Consider the following 21,669-nt stretch of genomic DNA (forward strand, 5'->3'; position numbering starts at 1 on the left):
GATACCTAGATTACGAGGGAAGTGCGGTCTTACCCCACGGTGCTGTAAACACCAGTTAATACAAAGCGTCAACCAAAAGCCCACACCAAAGTGTAGGTACCAATCGATCACACGTATTTGGACGTGATCACCTCCTTGGATGAGGAGGTGAAGCCCATCTAAAACTTCTGCCTTTCTGTGGGTCAGGCACCTGGTTGTAATACAACTCCACACTGAGCCGAGACTCTACCCGCGATATGGTTAAAAACCACCTCCAGCATGATACTCCCCGAAAGACCAACATCAACTTTCAGGCTAGATCCGCGCATCAAGGGCTATGACACCCATGCTACCGAAACTTTCGGTCAGGTTCGTAGGCGAAGCTATTACCAGGAGAACTGCAACGAGTTCGAGCTATAGCCTCTGCATAGCTTCCCATCTAGCCAAAGCTACTATCATTAGAACTTCTAGCTGCAGGCTCTCTACAATGGAACAATGACTGAACGCAGATAAAAAGTAAAAATTACCACCAACATATTACGACATTGGTAGCCATCATTTATTCCACCGCTCCCACAAGCCTGCTAGTTCGAGAATGGTCCCCAAAAAACCAATACCTTAAGGGATTTCGACAATAGTCTGTCTTGTCTGATTAAATGTTATTCCTTAAAGAATCAGTTTATACAACTTAACTTTATATGTAACTTTCTAAAAGAATTTCCACTCGAGATTAATAAACCAGTGAGCGGAGCAGTATAGTCGGACGTGGCCGACCATATGATACCCTACACAACTTCCACGAAAATCTAACTTTGCATCATTTGCACCCTCTTGAAACCTGACTAATGGTCAAGAAATATTACTTTTCGGTACACTTCATCCCGGCCATAACTGGAACCTCATGGAAAATTTCAAAGCGATCAGCGCTATATTTTCGCCCCCCTAGTGTGGTAATGATTTACTAAATAACATACATATATGAATATGTAGGCACCTGTAAATATTTAAGTGTAACTCCCACATCTGAGTACATACGACCATATAATTGGTATCAATTTAAAGGTCAACCACTCCCCTTGAACATGCTATCAACTTCTCGGGTCTAGGTCCTTCAGGGGCAAAAATATATACGCCATAGAATACAAATTTTGACCCGCTAAATATTGACCGATCTTTATCAAAATAGACATGCTTATTCTTTGGCCCTATCCGCTTCTCCATGCAAAAATTCGCGGTGTTTGGGCCTCTGGAGCGACCAGAATATAAGACAAAAATAAAGTTTTTGGTCCATTCCATCCCCTAAATATTAACCGACCTTTTCCAAAAACAATAGGGGTCTCCATTGGCCCGAAGCCATTCTACATGCAAAGTTTCATGAAGATTGGTCCATAACTGTGGCCTGTATCGTGTTTACAAATTGTAATGGACGGACGGACATACATGTCTAAATCGACTCAGCTAGTCGAGATTTGACGATCGGTATACTTAAAGGTAGGTCTAGGACCAATATTTTGCGGTGTTACAAACTTTTGGGGCTGCACAAAGCTATAATACCCTGACAACATAGTTGTGTAGGGTATAAAAATATCGACCAGCAAAAAAAAAACAATTTCCCATACCGGGAATCGAACCCGGGCCTTCTGGGTGAAAGCCAGATATCCTAGCCACTAGACCATATGGGATATACAAATAACGGTTTCTTGGCAATACATACAACTATGGCCAAGTTTAGCTTTAAGATATAATACCAAACTAAATTTAAAATAAATCCAGTTTTGCAGGACAGGAACCAGCAGACCCCCAAATTATATACATATTCTTCGTGTCCCCCCATAAACGTAAGACATTTAATCGCCCATATATAATAGCTAGCTCATCCAATATGCTTTACAAATTATAACAACAACAACATATTGATACAGAATTCCCCTTCATTGTTCCAGTTCGGTTTGAACGATTTCTAACTTCTTTGCAACGCCAACAATGTAAAATGTTCATACATAGATCTTAACATACATGGTAAATTATATTCTATTTGGCTTACTGGTCAAGTGAACGAGTCAGTGACGGATGGATGGATGGATGAGTAGTCAACTTGTGGACTTGTTAGTAGTGGTTGATGGTGGCAACACAAAAGGTTCGTTCTGTTTCATTTATGGAATGCAATTTTCGCCAATGTAGGCATGTATGTCATCAATATTAGTGCATAACAACAGCCATGGTCGACAACCAATAATTTTCCAGTTTTCGCAAAAAGTATGAAAAAAATAAATATATGTGATTAACATCGATGTCATCATCATTATACAGAATTTTTAGTGGAACTATGATAATGGTGGTTATCATTTAAGACTCAGGGGTACAATAGTTTTGTCATGGTACAATAATATAGAGAATGACGAACTATTAATTTTAGATGTAGAATGAAAAATGTGTTATTAAAATTAAAATAGTAGTCTTAAAGAAAAAAAAAACACTTCCCATACCGGGAATCGAACCCGGGCCTTCTGGGTGAAAGCCAGATATCCTAGCCACTAGACCATATGGGACACGCCAACCAGTTTGTCAAATAGTAATTTTGTATATTTTATTGTATCTTCCCACTAACGACACTTAAGAATAAAATCTCAAGTATGAGTCAAGCCATTGATTAAAGCCGACCTTCAGTAGTCTGACGTCCATGTGTGTCTAATTGCTAACGAACAGTGATGCCAACTTACCGTTGATATAAAATAATTGGGCAAGGTTAAATACTTTAATCGAATTTATCCAGAACTGAGCCATAGACGAAGAAAATATAATTTTTGTAAAACCGTTTGCAATAATTTGAAATTATCATCAGAGACCGCACAAAGTAAACTATTCTTGAGAGTATAGTCATCATTATATCTCTAACTAGCTAAATCAATCTAGTTATGTAACGTTCGATCTGTCAATTATTATTTCTAATCAAAGTACAGGCAACAGGACCAATCGAAATGAATAGTTCTGCATTTTGGTCCGATTCTGGCCACTAAATATGTGTTAATAGTTTGGGGGTCAAAGGTAAAAAATTTTATTTTTGACTCTTTTTCTGGCCAACCTGGAGCCCACGACTAGGAACCGAACATCAAGAAATTGTAAGTGGTGATCTGGTTAGAGAAGATGCATTGGGGTGCTGATGATGATGGTCCAGCATTTAGCGCATGAAATTAAACTTTTGTGTGGAATTTTTTAAAAATTTCGTGCAGTTCCGATTTTGTATATTTCAAACGTCCTAGATCTGGATATTAATTACTTTGAATCGAATGCAGATCTAGGTATTTTAGACTTTTATTATCAAAACCCATTAATTTGTATGAGATTCGAATAATTGTCCTTATAAACTCTAGGTCCCAAATAACGATATCTAATAAATTTCGGTATTTTTTGAGTAATTTAGTATGTTGGATTTTAATTCTGTAGAAAATCTCATCAATATCCATATTGGTCCAAGATTTGGGGTAGCCCCTATATAATGGTACCCTCCCAATATTATGTATTTTTGGCACGTTATTCATCCGAATTGGTTGTAGTTTAATATTAGGAAATTTTATTGTTCTTCTTACAAGAAATTATCAATATTCTTTGATGGTACCTCCAAACTTTCGGTGTTTCGGGTAGTTCGAAATCTCATTATCAAAATTAATAAAAAATTGGGCCAAGTTTCAGTGACGAAGTTGGTATTGTGTGCCCAGAAACTTCGGTATTTCCAATACTAATTGGATATATTTTCGTTATCATTGGGTGCAAAATATTCCTATTAAAAATTATCAATATCGGTCCCAGTTTAGGGATCTTTGGTTATAGACTGCATATAAAGGTCCAACCCGTCCTCGGTCCATTTTCCAAACGATGTGACAATATTTTAACATAGCGAAGTGGTATTCAGGGGTCTTGGTAGGCAAACAACTTCTTTCCAGAACACATTCAATATAAGTCCATGTTTCTACATATCCTTCATACAATGACCAATCGTTATTTTCGGTATGTTCAAGGTTCTAGCCCTATTTACGATCCAAAGAGTCTGTAGTTTGGCATTTATGCTGGCAGCAATTTACATAGGCATAGCATTTGTATAAAATTTCCGATCGATTTAAGATATTTTGAAACGTCCATCTCGTGGTGAAGGGTACACAAGTTTCGGCCCGATCAAACTTTATAGAGGTTTTACTTTGTATACCCTCAATTGCTCTAGGTTCATAATAATATAAAAAAAATCGATATGATAAAACCGTGAATAACGACAAAGGCCATCTTAAGCTAGTTTTCGAATTTTGGCGGTTTGAAATAATTCCGCTCTTTCAATAATTTGATCTGCTTCTCCGCATTCGATGAACAGAAGCCGAAAAATTATTTCCATTGCCTACAGTCTGCTTTTTTTATTTTTCATCTTTTCCGGAATACAAGAAGGGAATATATTTTTTTTTTTTTTCTAGATACCCCTAAAAACCCCTAGAGGTGTTGGTATATTGCCGAAAAAATTCCCTGATACTAACCCAATGTGATTTCCATATAAGGGAGTTTAGGAAAAATCATATATTCGAAAGACCTTATATACTTCGCTATTTCCGAAAAAAAACTGAGGATGTGTTTAAAGGCCGGTTGTGAGTGACCTGCATTGATATATTGCTGATTTTCAGTTGTGATCACACTTTCTCCAAATGTGCTACTAGTATGGATCATTCCAATCAATTCCGAGTCCATTCAATTGAATTTTCCACAGCCCAACAGATAATCTTCCATTTTATGGAAAATTCCCCAAATTGAAATTGCAGATTAAGTTTCTATCTTTTATAGTTTCAAAGTTCCATTTGCACTCTCTAATTTTGGTAACATTTATTAGCTTTCGTACTCTTGTAGTACTTTTTTCCAAAACTAATTCAAAATTTCATGAATCGAACACTATAGTTCCGTTCCAGAACCTAAAAAAATCTACTCATTTTACATGTTTTGCAACTTTTTACTCGAAAACCGTTCCTCAACCCACAAAACTGGTAAAACATTGACTCAAATTTAAGAGAGCACAAAACCAAATGGCGTTCTCTTTGTAAACTATTTACTCGAGAAATTTGGTCGAGTAAAAATGGTAAACAGGAATGCCTACTTCTGATTGGCTGTTATGTTGATTTTGAAGTATTGCCATCTAATTTTGGCATATTTACTAGATTTGCGTTCCCGAACTTTTCTAATTATTTTGTACTCTGAGAGCAATTTTGAAATGTTTCCCATATATGTTCACCAAAATCTTAATTGTACCAAATTTAGTACCATTTATTATTAATATAAATACAAATGTAATAGAAATCATATTCACTTTACCAAACTATAATTGTACCAAATTTAGTACGATTAAAAACACATTAGTACGAATTTCCCAAACTTCCTACATAACTCAATCCTACTCTCCAACAGTAATCATAATACCAAATTTAAAAAATTCCAGCTTTATCGGTTCACCCAAATCCAAACTAATAGGAATTTCCAATAATTCCTATATACGCCAATCCTACACAACCAAAATGATCCTAACTCCAAATTATAGGATTCCAGCTCTATCAGTTCAACCAATATTAAAATTGTACCAAATTTAGTACATATAAGAACGAGTTTTCAAAACCAGTGCAAATCTTATTTCCCGATTTCAGGATTCCAGACCTATCGGTTCACCCAAATCCAATTTGTACCAAATCTAGTACTGTTTAGTATTGATTTACATTTCTACATTCATACACTAATCCTATTTCGAAATTTCAGTGCAATTTTTATCCAAATCCAAATTTTACCAATTATAGTACTTTTTGTACATATAAGTAAAAAAAAAATCAAAAATATGTACTATATACTCCGACGGTAATGGTAATTTCAAATTTCTGGATTTAAGCTCCATGCATACCTTCAAATTAAAATTGCACCAAATGTAGTCTGTATAATACTTTTTGGTACAATATAGTACCACATAGTACTTTTCGTATACATGAGTATACACTTCCAAAATCACCTCCTTACATCGACCCAACTTCTCAACATTGATTCACATTACAAATTTCAAGTTTCTAGATCTATCTGTTCACATGCTACGTAATTGTACCAAATTTAGTACATTTTAGAACTTTTGGGATAGTTATAGTTGGAATTTCAAAAAAAACCTTTAGTACATCTATCCTACACTGCATCAGTGATCCTCATCAGGGATGGTCCGTGTGACGAATTTTTAGGTTTTCGACTGTCAAAAAGGTGTAAACGTCGAAAACGTCATATACCTGTATAAAATGTAATAAATGTAGTAAACGTTATTTATTTGAATATCATTACCATATATAGGTATTTTGTAGAATATATATCATTTTTATATATATCTGACTATTCCTTACTGGAACTGATCAACAATTCCAAACTTTTTGGAGATGAAAATTTTGAAATTTGATATGGATTTGAGTAAAGCATACGTAATTTCATAATTTATTAAAGGAAACAGCTATTTTGTCAAAAAGCTAATGGTTTTGAGTAGGTTTCCGACGTTTCTGACGTATGTATTATACGTCGGATATGTAGGTCATTTACGTCACTGTTTCTGACGGACCATATCTGATCCTCATTCCTAAAATGAACTCCAACGGTTCGCCAAATAGAAATTGTACCATATTTAGAACTTTTCAGCACTTTTCGTGCCGTTTTAGTACAATTTTCCAAAAACCCACACTTATGTGACACATACGGGCTAAGAGTGATCCTAACCCAATATTTGAAGGTTCTAGCTTCAGCCGTTTCGTGAACCGTTATAATATAATAATACCGTTATAATATAATAGTAATATAGATTCGCTGATAAAATAAAATTAGTATGACCTTACAGGTGTTTATATGCATCTACATATCGACGCCTCCGAACCATAGTATGCTAAGCCGACTTAGCATGTTTTAAAGTTCTTTACGTTTTTAGATATTACGGTCCTTGATTTAAATTCTCTGAAATGTTGGTAATCATCGGCCAATCCAAACCAAAGTTATAAGCAAAAATGTACTTAGCATGGCACGTAATATATAAGAAACTTCCATACTTTGAGAGCTTCTACTGAAAAACTTATTTTTCAGACTTAGCATACGTCGATATATAGATAACTTTTCGTCTAATTATTTTCGATTTATCCCGTTTATATTGAGGCCAATTTTTTTATTAAAAATTTGCAGATTATCTAAATTTTTATACCCTTCACCACACTGTGGTACAGGGTATTATGTCTTTGTGCATATGTTTGTAACAGGCAAAAATAATCGAGATAGACCCATGGTTCCTTTTGAGAATATGCATAGAATCACTTTCTGAGTCGATTTATGCATGTCCGTCCGTCCGTCCGTCCGTCTGTCCGTCTGTCCGTCTGTCCGTCTGTCTGTCCATGTTAAATTGTAAACAAAGTACAGGTCGCATTTATGATCCGAATTGGATGAAATTTGGCACAAGTCACTTATTTGGCCCAAGGACGAACCCTATTGAAATTGGGAAAAATCGGTTCAGATTTAGATATAGCTCCCATATATATATTTAACCGATTTAATGTAAACGGTCCCTATATATCTTTCGATTTGCACGAAACTTGGTACAGCCTAATCATTTAGGTCTAGAATGATGTCTGCCAAGTTTCGTGAAAATCGGTCCAGATTTAGATATAGCTCCCATATATAGTTTCGTCCGATTTCATGTAAATGGTGCACCAAAGTACCTATATATCATTCGATTTGCACGAAATTTGGCATAACGTAATGAATTAAGCCTAGAGTGATGTCTGCCAAGTTTCGAGAAAATCGGTTCAGATTTAGATATAGCTCCCATATATAGTTTCGTCCGATTTCATGTAAATTGTGCCCCAAAGTCCCTATATATCTTTCGATTTGCACGAAATTTGGCATAACGTAATGAATTAAGCCTAGAGTGATGTCTGCCAAGTTTCGAGAAAATCGGTTCAGATTTAGATATAGCTCCCATATATAGTTTCGTCCGATTTCATGTAAATGGTGCCCCAAAGTCCCTATATATCTTTCGATTTGCACGAAATTTGGCATAACGTACTGAATTGAGCCTAGAATGATGTCTGCCAAGTTTCGTGAAAATCGGTCGTGATTTAGATATAGCTTCCATATATAGTTTCTCCCGATTTTAGGTAAATGGTGCACCAAAGTCCCTATATATCCTTCGATTTGCACGAAATTTGGCATAACGTACTGAAGTGAGCCTAGAGTGATGTCTGCCAAGTTTCAAGAAAATCGGTCCAGATTTCTATATAGCTCCCATATATACTTTCGTCCGATTTCATGTAAATGGTGCGCCAAAGTCCCTATATATCTTTCGATTTGCACGAAATTTGGCATAACGTACTGAATTGAGCCTAGAATGATGTCTGCCAAGTTTTGATAAAATCGGTTCAGATTTAGATATACCTCCCATATATAGTTTCGTCCGATTTCATTTAAATGGTGCCCCAAAGTCCCTATATATCTTTCGATTTGCACGAAATTTGGCATAACGTACTGAATTGAGCCTAGAGTAATGTCTGCAAAGTTTTGATAAAATCGGTTCAGATTTAGATATACCTCCCATATATAGTTTCGTCCGATTTCATTTAAATGGTGCCCCAAAGTCCCTATATATCTTTCGATTTGCACGAAATCGTTCTGAATTAAGCGTAGAGTGATGTCTTCCAAGTTCCGAGAAAATCGGTCCAGATTTAGATATAGCTTCCATATATAGTTTCGTCCGATTTCATGTAAATGATGCACCAAAGTCCCTATATATCTTTCGATTTGCACGACATTTGGCATAACGTACTGAATTGAGCCTAGAATGATGTCTGCCAAGTTTCGTGAAAATCTGTCCTGATTTAGATATAGCTCCCATATATAGTTTCGCCCGATTTTAGGTAAATGGTGCACCAAAGTCCCTATATATCCTTCGATTTGCACGAAATTTGGCATAACGTACTGAATTGAGCCTAGAGTGATGTCTGTCTTGTTTCGTGAAAATCGGTCCAGATTTAGATAGAGCTTCCTTTTATTATAGATTGATTTTAAGTAATTGATGCACCAAGGAACCAATAGGCTGATAGGAACAAAACTTTCTGAAATTAGTATAACCTAACCTGTGACAAGTTTGTTTGAAATCGCCTAATATTTCGATAGAGCTTCCATATATATTTTCGCCCGATTTCAAGTAAATTGGGCATCATACTCCTCATGTTAGTCAGATTGAAATCAAATTTTGTACAACTTACAAAATTGAGCATAGAATTACGTAGTTGCGTTTTGTAGAAGTACAGACATAGCCCAACGGATGACCTATTTATATTTGTTTGAAGTCGATTTACATACTTTATGGATAGATTTAGGTAGATTCACATTTAGATAAATATCACATATTTTATTTCATCCAATTTCATCTTAATAGTCCTGTTTAATATACCCATAGTGGTGAAGGGTATCATATAGTCGGGCCCCGTCCGACTTTACTACTTTCCTTACTGGTTTCTATTTAAAAAAATCTAAAAAAAGTATTTTGTCAGGAGTGGGATTTGAACCCACGCCCTCAGAGAGGACCAGAACGCTCAACAACCTCTGTGTTAGAGGTAAGATTGCTCTTGAGTCTGGCGCCTTAGACCGCTCGGCCATCCTGACATGTTGTGTTCGTTGCATAAGATATAATATAATTTTGTAGTATATGATATACAAATAATAAATTTATTTTATTTAATTTTTGAATAGTTTTACGAAATTTATATGCTATCTTATGACTATACAAATATTGTGATTATTATGACCAAACAATAATTTATAATTTTATAATCACGGGTTTATTGAATTGTTGTACAAAGAACAAAAACCTAATGTATTTATTTTTCTTACACACTTTTTCGATACAAAATATTTGTTTACGAATGTGTATCTGTTGGGTAATAATGCTGTATTCGCTACAAAAAAATTAAAAAAATTTCAGAAAAGTATTTTGTCAGGAGTGGGATTTGAACCCACGCCCTCAGAGAGGACCAGAACGCTCCAACAACCTCCGCTGAAGAGGTAAGATTGCTCTTGAGTCTGGCGCCTTAGACCGCTCGGCCATCCTGACTTGTTGGCGATAATTCACATACAGCACATTTGTATATAGGGGTGACTCATGACTCACAAGTAACACCACACCTAACACGTGGTCGGCAATGTGTGCCTAACAAAATCTGCAGTGTGCGTTGTTAGTTTGTATTTTAATTGAATTCATTTTGTTATTATGTGTTCATGATTGATTCAAGAAGTTTAGTTTTTATTGATTTTTCAAGTGGTTTTGAAATGTGTAAAACTATTCATATCTAAATTTATTTCGAGATTTTTGATGTCTTTTGTTAGTGAAGTGTCTGCATGAGGGATTTATAAGAAAACCATTTCAATAGTACAAAATAAAATTCTTTGAAAAATGTGTGCACAGAGGGTGCATAACGGTATTTGTATATCCCATATGGTCTAGTGGCTAGGATATCTGGCTTTCACCCAGAAGGCCCGGGTTCGATTCCCGGTATGGGAAGGATTTTTTTATTTCAACTTTATAGATTATAGCTCAATTAAACATGTTGGTTTGTAGCGTTACTGAGTTTGTTGCAATTGGTTTAAACCGGCACTGTATGGAATATAATTGGATTTACTGCTTCCAGATTCATGATTTTAGTCTAAAAATGTATTTCATAAAAACTCATACAAATGATTATCATAGAAAACTTAAAATTTGTAAAAAAAAAAACAACTACAAGGGATATTAGTTCGGAAAGGATATGCCTAATGATATCAAATTTTCGTGATAGTGTACGTGAGTTTTCATTTTACTTCCTCTTTGTTGAAAACTGTATCCACAAATCGGCAATGTACAGCTACTTAATTGGGAAAATGTTGCCTTCAAAATACAGTCGAAATAGTTTTCAACGACATCGTTTTTACTAAAATATCGATTATAACGATGGTATCTGAAAGTCCCGTAAAAAGTTCTGCCCTTATAAGAATTATCGATTTTAGCAACCTATTTCACAGGTGCCTTAATCGTCGTTATAAGCATTTTCGACTGCACCTATTTAAACTTTTTTGTTAGTAGGATTTCTACCAATTGAAAATCTTATATGCAAAATTAGAGCCATCACTGCCGATATATAGTAACTATGTCAAAATGTCGACCCATATATACAGTTTTTAATGCAATATTTTGCTTATTGAGATCTATATTACAAACGAATCACAAATAAATTTTAAAACCGGGTTTTAAATAAATCCCATATGGTCTAGTGGCTAGGATATCTGGCTTTCACCCAGAAGGCCCGGGTTCGATTCCCGGTATGGGAAGGATTTTTTATGGAATTAATTACTAAAAATCATTTTTGTATTTGAAAATAAATTACTGCTACCGGGTATAATTTCTGGGTCTAAAGCCTCGAACCTGCAAAGGTTTAATATATCATAACTTCTCAAAAATCGAGAATTTTTTAATAAACATTTATTAAAATATAAAAATTTTAAAATTAGCACGTGACTTGAGTTGTATTACGGACCTTATATCCCATATGGTCTAGTGGCTAGGATATCTGGCTTTCACCCAGAAGGACCGGGTTCGATTCCCTGTATGGGAAAGGCTTTTTTGTTAATTTTGGCAAATTTTGGAAATATTTACTCAATAGGCCCAAATACATTGATATCGCTTATAATGACACTGTTTTAACCAAATATCGGCTATAATTACAGAATTTAAAAGTCCTGAAAAAAACTGCAATATTGACATCTTATCCTTGATATAGGCATATAATTAACTAATTATTTAATTGGTAGTATAACTTTTATTTTTTAACATTATTTTGAGAAAATGATCTGGAGATACTCCCTGTAACGCCAATTTGGAACCTCATGCTAAATTACAAATTTAGGTTCTATATAGTCTTTAAGTACTCTTTATACTATCAAACAAGTAAAAAAGTCCTTATGCTTGACCAGACCGACCTTTTTGTCGGTCTGGTCAAGCATAATTCAAAATTCAAAATTGGTTATATGGGGATTATGTTATGGTGTTATGTGATATTAGGTTGTTCATGCACCGAAAAAATAGTGTTCCAACTTACAGACAAACGGAATGGGAAACGGGACTTATTTAATTTATGTTTCTTTTTTCACCAGGAATCCGATATGTCAAATTATAGCCAATGTCGGAGAAAATTCGGTTACAAATTTATTAATTCCGAAAAAGAAGCGGAACTTTTATGTGGACATTTATGTATATAGAAAGCAGAAATTTGTATGTATGTCAGCCTTACAGAAAAATGTATACCATACCGTAACCTGAAATGACATAACTTTTGGGTGGAAATATTTGGCCCCCCATAAGAATTTAGAAAATTAAATTAGAGCAGATTCTATTGAAAAACTTGCCTAAACCCCCAAAAATACCGAATAATGCAACATTTTTTGGGCGCTACCCGGAAACTTGGTCCAATATTGATCATTTTTGCCAGGAAGATTTTCTACTCATTGAGAATTAAAAAAATAAAGTTACAGCTAATTTGGTTGAACCACGTGTCCAAACTCCTCAAAATACCGAAATTTGGAACGTAGTGTTATATGGGGACTTCCCTATAAGGTGGACCAATATTGATCAGTATGAAGATTTGGCACTCCACGAGAAAATGAAAAATCAAAATACCGAATAATGAAGGTTACCATTGGATTCCATGAGAATCCGAAATATTCAATTGTTCCCAAATTGGTTGAAATACGTGATCAAGCTCCCAACATGTGCCCAAAAACATCAAAATACCGAATATTGGTGTGTACCTTTATATTGAGAACTACCCCGAAACTTAAGCCAATATTGATATTTTTTCGTTGGCTGACCTGATAGCCAAAGTCCACCCAAAATACCAAATTGAAGTTGATTTTGTTGCAAATCGTGTCTAAAACTTCCAAAATACCGAATAATGGAGGATTTTTGGATTTTGGTTATATGGGGTATATACCAAAACGTGGACCGATATATTCCATTTGCAATACCAAGCAATAGCAATGTCATTGCAAAATTTCAAAGGCCTATCTCAAATATTACGAGCTCTATCGCGACTTCAACAGACAGACAGAAATGGGGAGGGAACATTTATATGGAGGCTATGTCAAAACATTGGCCCAAATTGAATATTTTCTGTAGGGATGCTTCACTCTCCAAGAGCACGAAATGCCAAGTTTCAAACACAGAAATAGGCGGGATCTATATGTGAAGGCATTTTTAGAAAATGTTATTTAAAATTTTTTTTCACCCTCCAGAAACCAGGTATGCCAAATTACAGCTACTTTAGTGGGAAAATAAACGGGACCTACATGGAAAATATGTGTAAACATGGTCCCATTTCAATTTTTTGTATTTTTTCAAAACTAGTTTTTAACCTTCAAACCCCCCCATGTGAAATTACAGCCATCCAGGTTGGAAAGTACGTACGTACGAAGGCCTTAAAATACCGAAAATGAGCGAGCGGAACGGAATGGGGCCTTTACTATATCTTAAATATTGCGAACTCTATTGTGATATCAACAGACATAGAGATATGGCTAAATCAATATAGAATTTAATTCGTTTCATTTTTTTTATTTTACGGGTTCTCCGCCGAATATTTCAAGGTGTTAACATTACTCCATACATTTTTGCAATTATGGAGACACACCCAATATTCAGCATTTATCAAAACAGGTGGAGTGTACAACGTCAACTATTAATATCATACATCAGATAGTAATTTAATTTGTGTTGGCAATGCTTTGAATGTCTGCGCCATCTAGGCGTATACAGTCGAACTACGCTTTATTCGAAGCGACATTGGAATTATATGGAATATTTTTCTGTTCTACTATTACACACCAGGTGGCACTACAAGGCTTCCAATTCAAATAAATATTTGCCGTACGAGTTTCTCATATCCCATATGGTCTAGTGGCTAGGATATCTGGCTTTCACCCAGAAGGCCCGGGTTCGATTCCCGGTATGGGAAATTTTTTTTCAAACAATAATTTTAAGTAAGAAACAAATTTTTATACCCTTCACCACACTGTGGTACAGGGTATTATGTCTTTGTGCATATGTTTGTAACAGGCAAAAATAATCGAGATAGACCCATGGTTCCTTTTGAGAATATGCATAGAATCATTTTCTGAGTCGATTTATGCATGTCCGTCCGTCCGTCCGTCCGTCTGTCCGTCTGTCCGTCTGTCCGTCTGTCTGTCCATGTTAAATTGTAAACAAAGTACAGGTCGCATTTATGATCCGAATTGGATGAAATTTGGCACAAGTCACTTATTTGGCCCAAGGACGAACCCTATTGAAATTGGGAAAAATCGGTTCAGATTTAGATATAGCTCCCATATATATATTTAACCGATTTAATGTAAACGGTCCCTATATATCTTTCGATTTGCACGAAACTTGGTACAGCCTAATCATTTAGGTCTAGAATGATGTCTGCCAAGTTTCGTGAAAATCGGTCCAGATTTAGATATAGCTCCCATATATAGTTTCGTCCGATTTCATGTAAATGGTGCACCAAAGTACCTATATATCATTCGATTTGCACGAAATTTGGCATAACGTAATGAATTAAGCCTAGAGTGATGTCTGCCAAGTTTCGAGAAAATCGGTTCAGATTTAGATATAGCTCCCATATATAGTTTCGTCCGATTTCATGTAAATTGTGCCCCAAAGTCCCTATATATCTTTCGATTTGCACGAAATTTGGCATAACGTAATGAATTAAGCCTAGAGTGATGTCTGCCAAGTTTCGAGAAAATCGGTTCAGATTTAGATATAGCTCCCATATATAGTTTCGTCCGATTTCATGTAAATGGTGCCCCAAAGTCCCTATATATCTTTCGATTTGCACGAAATTTGGCATAACGTACTGAATTGAGCCTAGAATGATGTCTGCCAAGTTTCGTGAAAATCGGTCGTGATTTAGATATAGCTTCCATATATAGTTTCTCCCGATTTTAGGTAAATGGTGCACCAAAGTCCCTATATATCCTTCGATTTGCACGAAATTTGGCATAACGTACTGAAGTGAGCCTAGAGTGATGTCTGCCAAGTTTCAAGAAAATCGGTCCAGATTTCTATATAGCTCCCATATATACTTTCGTCCGATTTCATGTAAATGGTGCGCCAAAGTCCCTATATATCTTTCGATTTGCACGAAATTTGGCATAACGTACTGAATTGAGCCTAGAATGATGTCTGCCAAGTTTTGATAAAATCGGTTCAGATTTAGATATACCTCCCATATATAGTTTCGTCCGATTTCATTTAAATGGTGCCCCAAAGTCCCTATATATCTTTCGATTTGCACGAAATTTGGCATAACGTACTGAATTGAGCCTAGAGTAATGTCTGCAAAGTTTTGATAAAATCGGTTCAGATTTAGATATACCTCCCATATATAGTTTCGTCCGATTTCATTTAAATGGTGCCCCAAAGTCCCTATATATCTTTCGATTTGCACGAAATCGTTCTGAATTAAGCGTAGAGTGATGTCTTCCAAGTTCCGAGAAAATCGGTCCAGATTTAGATATAGCTTCCATATATAGTTTCGTCCGATTTCATGTAAATGATGCACCAAAGTCCCTATATATCTTTCGATTTGCACGACATTTGGCATAACGTACTGAATTGAGCCTAGAATGATGTCTGCCAAGTTTCGTGAAAATCTGTCCTGATTTAGATATAGCTCCCATATATAGTTTCGCCCGATTTTAGGTAAATGGTGCACCAAAGTCCCTATATATCCTTCGATTTGCACGAAATTTGGCATAACGTACTGAATTGAGCCTAGAGTGATGTCTGTCTTGTTTCGTGAAAATCGGTCCAGATTTAGATAGAGCTTCCTTTTATTATAGATTGATTTTAAGTAATTGATGCACCAAGGAACCAATAGGCTGATAGGAACAAAACTTTCTGAAATTAGTATAACCTAACCTGTGACAAGTTTGTTTGAAATCGCCTAATATTTCGATAGAGCTTCCATATATATTTTCGCCCGATTTCAAGTAAATTGGGCATCAAACTCCTCATGTTAGTCAGATTGAAATCAAATTTTGTACAACTTACAAAATTGAGCATAGAATTACGTAGTTGCGTTTTGTAGAAGTACAGACATAGCCCAACGGATGACCTATTTATATTTGTTTGAAGTCGATTTACATACTTTATGGATAGATTTAGGTAGATTCACATTTAGATAAATATCACATATTTTATTTCATCCAATTTCATCTTAATAGTCCTGTTTAATATACCCATAGTGGTGAAGGGTATCATATAGTCGGGCCCCGTCCGACTTTACTACTTTCCTTACTGGTTTTCTTTGGAATTTGTTTGCACACATCTGATGAAACATTTTGAATTTCTTTCGAGAATTTTCATATTACATTTGTTGGGGTTTTGAAGCAATTCTTTAGAAAATTTTTCCATTTTGCGGCATTCATTTGGATATTGGTCATTTGTGGCAGCTTGAATGGTGGTGTTGATTTTGGAAGTCTAGAAATTACAAAAAAAAAAAAAAAAACAAAAAATAGATAAATAAATATTTGCAAACAAAATGTGTGCTGCACTACTTTACAAATGTACATACTTACACGAGCGTTAACTGATAAAATCAGCACAGTAAAACTCAGTAATGTTGTGGTTACGATGGTCATGATTAAAATAAAGCCCAAAATTCATACCAACGACAAATGTTTGTAAAAATAAAGTGGTCTATGAAACCATTAAAACATATTTGTATATGAATATATATTCATATAAAAACATTGTTTTTTGTTCTTTCAAATTATACTGAATTAATTCCATAACTCTGTGCAAAAGAAACAAATTAATTTTTTTGTTTTTTATTTCCTCTTGATAATTTCTAGGTAATTGATATAGCTTTCAACAACTTCATTATACCAATAATAACAATAGCTTAATTTTCCACTAATGAAAATATTTGTTAATTATGATTAATTGGTTTGTCACTTTTTTATTACAACACAATACATTTCGCACATAAAAAGTTGTTAGAAGTTATAAAATATGGGAAACACAAACGTTTTTTCTGTTTGTTAACTAAACAAACATAAAAAACAACATGTTTATTTTTATATTCTCCTAAAATTGTAAAAGAAAATATTGAATATGAAAATTAAAACCAGTAAGGAAAGTAGTAAAGTTGAACGGGGTTCATATAGTCGGCCCCTTGAATATACCCTTCACCACTTTGGGTATATCAACAAATGCATCCTAACAGAAGTTGGATCCATAGACATGTTATTCTGCAACCTATACTACATTTTTTTATTTGGTCAGATATAGAGTTGCTTCTTACACTGGGACAAAATTGTGCAAATCAATTTAAAACAAATAAAACAAATAAATCGGACACCCGTTGATTATTTGGATAAATGTCTGATAACCATGGAGTTTGGTGCACCATTTACTTAAAATCGGACGAAAATATATATCGACGCCTCCGAACCAAAGTATGCTAAGTCGACTTAGCATGTTTTAAAGTTCTTTACGTTTTTAGATACAACGGTCCTTAATTTATATTCTCTGAAATTTTGGTAATCATCGGCCAATCCAAACCAATGTTATAAGCAAAAATGTACTTAGCATGGCACGTAATCTATAAGAAACTTCCATACTTTGAGAGCTTCTACTGAAAAACTCACTTTTTATACCCTTCACCACACTGTGGTACAGGGTATTATGTCTTTGTGCATATGTTTGTAACAGGCAAAAATAATCGAGATAGACCCATGGTTCCTTTTGAGAATATGCATAGAATCACTTTCTGAGTCGATTTATGCATGTCCGTCCGTCCGTCCGTCCGTCTGTCCGTCTGTCCGTCTGTCCGTCTGTCTGTCCATGTTAAATTGTAAACAAAGTACAGGTCGCATTTATGATCCGAATTGGATGAAATTTGGCACAAGTCACTTATTTGGCCCAAGGACGAACCCTATTGAAATTGGGAAAAATCGGTTCAGATTTAGATATAGCTCCCATATATATATTTAACCGATTTAATGTAAACGGTCCCTATATATCTTTCGATTTGCACGAAACTTGGTACAGCCTAATCATTTAGGTCTAGAATGATGTCTGCCAAGTTTCGTGAAAATCGGTCCAGATTTAGATATAGCTCCCATATATAGTTTCGTCCGATTTCATGTAAATGGTGCACCAAAGTCCCTATATATCATTCGATTTGCACGAAATTTGGCATAACGTAATGAATTAAGCCTAGAGTGATGTCTGCCAAGTTTCGAGAAAATCGGTTCAGATTTAGATATAGCTCCCATATATAGTTTCGTCCGATTTCATGTAAATTGTGCCCCAAAGTCCCTATATATCTTTCGATTTGCACGAAATTTGGCATAACGTAATGAATTAAGCCTAGAGTGATGTCTGCCAAGTTTCGAGAAAATCGGTTCAGATTTAGATATAGCTCCCATATATAGTTTCGTCCGATTTCATGTAAATGGTGCCCCAAAGTCCCTATATATCTTTCGATTTGCACGAAATTTGGCATAACGTACTGAATTGAGCCTAGAATGATGTCTGCCAAGTTTCGTGAAAATCGGTCGTGATTTAGATATAGCTTCCATATATAGTTTCTCCCGATTTTAGGTAAATGGTGCACCAAAGTCCCTATATATCCTTCGATTTGCACGAAATTTGGCATAACGTACTGAAGTGAGCCTAGAGTGATGTCTGCCAAGTTTCAAGAAAATCGGTCCAGATTTCTATATAGCTCCCATATATACTTTCGTCCGATTTCATGTAAATGGTGCGCCAAAGTCCCTATATATCTTTCGATTTGCACGAAATTTGGCATAACGTACTGAATTGAGCCTAGAATGATGTCTGCCAAGTTTTGATAAAATCGGTTCAGATTTAGATATACCTCCCATATATAGTTTCGTCCGATTTCATTTAAATGGTGCCCCAAAGTCCCTATATATCTTTCGATTTGCACGAAATTTGGCATAACGTACTGAATTGAGCCTAGAGTAATGTCTGCAAAGTTTTGATAAAATCGGTTCAGATTTAGATATACCTCCCATATATAGTTTCGTCCGATTTCATTTAAATGGTGCCCCAAAGTCCCTATATATCTTTCGATTTGCACGAAATCGTTCTGAATTAAGCGTAGAGTGATGTCTTCCAAGTTCCGAGAAAATCGGTCCAGATTTAGATATAGCTTCCATATATAGTTTCGTCCGATTTCATGTAAATGATGCACCAAAGTCCCTATATATCTTTCGATTTGCACGACATTTGGCATAACGTACTGAATTGAGCCTAGAATGATGTCTGCCAAGTTTCGTGAAATCTGTCCTGATTTAGATATAGCTCCCATATATAGTTTCGCCCGATTTTAGGTAAATGGTGCACCAAAGTCCCTATATATCCTTCGATTTGCACGAAATTTGGCATAACGTACTGAATTGAGCCTAGAGTGATGTCTGTCTTGTTTCGTGAAAATCGGTCCAGATTTAGATAGAGCTTCCTTTTATTATAGATTGATTTTAAGTAATTGATGCACCAAGGAACCAATAGGCTGATAGGAACAAAACTTTCTGAAATTAGTATAACCTAACCTGTGACAAGTTTGTTTGAAATCGCCTAATATTTCGATAGAGCTTCCATATATATTTTCGCCCGATTTCAAGTAAATTGGGCATCAAACTCCTCATGTTAGTCAGATTGAAATCAAATTTTGTACAACTTACAAAATTGAGCATAGAATTACGTAGTTGCGTTTTGTAGAAGTACAGACATAGTATAGTCGGGCCCCGTCCGACTTTACTACTTTCCTTACTGGTTTACTATGTATCTGTGTTTGATTTTTTAATTGCTATTTATATTTATTTTTTATTTGTAATTTTTTTGTAATTTTCCATTTCATTGAATGTGTATTGAAATGTGTGTGTCTGTGTAATTTTTCCACTTTTATGATTTTTGTAACAAATGCTTACATAAATATAAGCTGGCATGTGACGATAACAAAATTTACAAGTGTGGTTAAGTCAGCTGTTGTCGGTTAGCGTTAGTTATGTTTTTGTTATCCTTATTTCATTAATTGAAATTGTGTATAGTAATGCTAATAAATTTAAAATAATTGCTATAAACAAATATACGAACAAACATTGTTGAACAAATATTGATGTTTTAATTTTGTGAAGTAAATTTAAGAATTTTGCTGCAGTAAACATTTAAAGGGAAATAAAATATTTCGAAGGAAATTGATTAATGCCTATATAATCTATAACAACTATAGAAGCTTCGATTTATGGAGGCAAACAATGTGTCGATTTGTAAAGAATGTTTGTAGTTTATTTTTAAAGAAAAAACATTTTTCAAGAAGCAAATCGTAGATTTAAAGGTCGATTCTTTTAAGGTTGGTAGTAAGGGTTTTAAAGGAATATTTTATTTAAAAACAGTCAAAGTTATTTTTTGAAGCTGTCTTAAGCTGTCAGAGCGTTGGTTTTTAATGAATATTTATTGCAAGGAGTTGTAATGGCTGGCTTCTTATGTTATATTTTTTGCAAGGGATACCATAGCGTGTTTCTAAATGTATTTTATATTTTTTAATATATATTTCAAGAAGCTATAAACCCTGACTTCATTAAAAAGTATTTTTTCAGGAATATTTTTTATATGTGGATTATTATATGGGGCCTACTAGAAAAAACGACCTACGTCGATAAATTTTTGGATGGATATTTGGTACCCATGTGGAATTCTCTGTGACATATTACAACCAATTTAATTGTACGTCGATATATTTTTGCATTGTATATTTTGTACACATTGAAATTTGATTGTAAAATGTGTGTTTGATAAAAAAATATGTGAGCTAAATTTTGGCAACCAACGTCAAGTGGTTCGATAGTAAAATAGTTTTTACCTAATCTTTGGGTAAATATTCGGGTATTTACCCAAGTGTTTAACCCCGTGTTTAAATTATTATTATTAGTTTCCATTTTGGATTTTCTAAACAATATATTTTCAAGAAGGTATCAAACAACGAATTCTATACAAAATAGTTTTTAGGGATATTTTAAAGAATTATTTTCCAAAGAACTATCAAATCGTAAAAAACTGTTGTCAGACTACTGAGGAATTTTCTTGCTCCATAGAAAATATCATCAGATCTCTGAGCACTTTTTTGATATAAAAGCAGTAAGGAAAGTAGTAAAATCGGACGGGGCCGACTATATGATACCCTTCATCACTTTGAGTATGTTGAAAAGATGAATCCTAACAGAAGTCGCATTTTTAAAGGACCATTAAAATGAAACTGGATCCATAAATATGTCATTCTACAACCGATACTAAATTTTTCATTTGGTCAGATATAGAAGCTATATCTAAATCTGAACCGATTTCAGGAAACTTAAACTTAGACCTAATTCATTACGCTGTACCAAATTTCGTGCAAATCGAAAGATATTAAGGGACATTGGTGCACCATTTACATTAAATCGGACGAAATTATATATATGAGAGCTATATCTAAATCTGGACCGATTTTTAGGAAACTTAACACACATCATTCTAGACCTAATTCATTGCGTGCAAATCGTGCAAAT

The 21,669-nt window shown here is 34.8% G+C and overlaps 7 non-coding genes across 7 annotated transcripts; 3 read left to right on the top strand and 4 right to left on the bottom strand.

The window, feature by feature from the left end:
• Positions 1 to 1,589: 1,589 nt before the first annotated feature.
• Positions 1,590 to 1,661, bottom strand: Trnae-uuc (transfer RNA glutamic acid (anticodon UUC)). The gene has a single exon. It is a non-coding gene; the product is annotated as a tRNA-Glu (tRNA).
• A 795-nt stretch (positions 1,662 to 2,456) lies between these two features.
• Trnae-uuc (transfer RNA glutamic acid (anticodon UUC)) lies at positions 2,457 to 2,528 on the bottom strand. The gene has a single exon. It is a non-coding gene; the product is annotated as a tRNA-Glu (tRNA).
• Positions 2,529 to 9,545: 7,017 nt separating this feature from the next.
• Trnal-caa (transfer RNA leucine (anticodon CAA)) lies at positions 9,546 to 9,663 on the bottom strand. The gene is made up of 2 exons: positions 9,626 to 9,663; positions 9,546 to 9,590 (listed from the first exon to the last, which is right to left on the bottom strand). It is a non-coding gene; the product is annotated as a tRNA-Leu (tRNA).
• A 329-nt stretch (positions 9,664 to 9,992) lies between these two features.
• On the bottom strand, positions 9,993 to 10,111 carry Trnal-caa (transfer RNA leucine (anticodon CAA)). The gene is made up of 2 exons: positions 10,074 to 10,111; positions 9,993 to 10,037 (listed from the first exon to the last, which is right to left on the bottom strand). It is a non-coding gene; the product is annotated as a tRNA-Leu (tRNA).
• A 375-nt stretch (positions 10,112 to 10,486) lies between these two features.
• On the top strand, positions 10,487 to 10,558 carry Trnae-uuc (transfer RNA glutamic acid (anticodon UUC)). The gene has a single exon. It is a non-coding gene; the product is annotated as a tRNA-Glu (tRNA).
• A 731-nt stretch (positions 10,559 to 11,289) lies between these two features.
• Trnae-uuc (transfer RNA glutamic acid (anticodon UUC)) lies at positions 11,290 to 11,361 on the top strand. The gene has a single exon. It is a non-coding gene; the product is annotated as a tRNA-Glu (tRNA).
• A 2,606-nt stretch (positions 11,362 to 13,967) lies between these two features.
• Trnae-uuc (transfer RNA glutamic acid (anticodon UUC)) lies at positions 13,968 to 14,039 on the top strand. The gene has a single exon. It is a non-coding gene; the product is annotated as a tRNA-Glu (tRNA).
• Positions 14,040 to 21,669: the final 7,630 nt, after the last annotated feature.

Source organism: Musca vetustissima, unplaced genomic scaffold, assembly GCF_032173495.1.
Source record: "Musca vetustissima isolate MV318-11 ecotype Yass unplaced genomic scaffold, APGP_CSIRO_Mvet_v1 utg184911, whole genome shotgun sequence".
NCBI classification, from domain to species: domain Eukaryota; kingdom Metazoa; phylum Arthropoda; class Insecta; order Diptera; family Muscidae; genus Musca; species Musca vetustissima.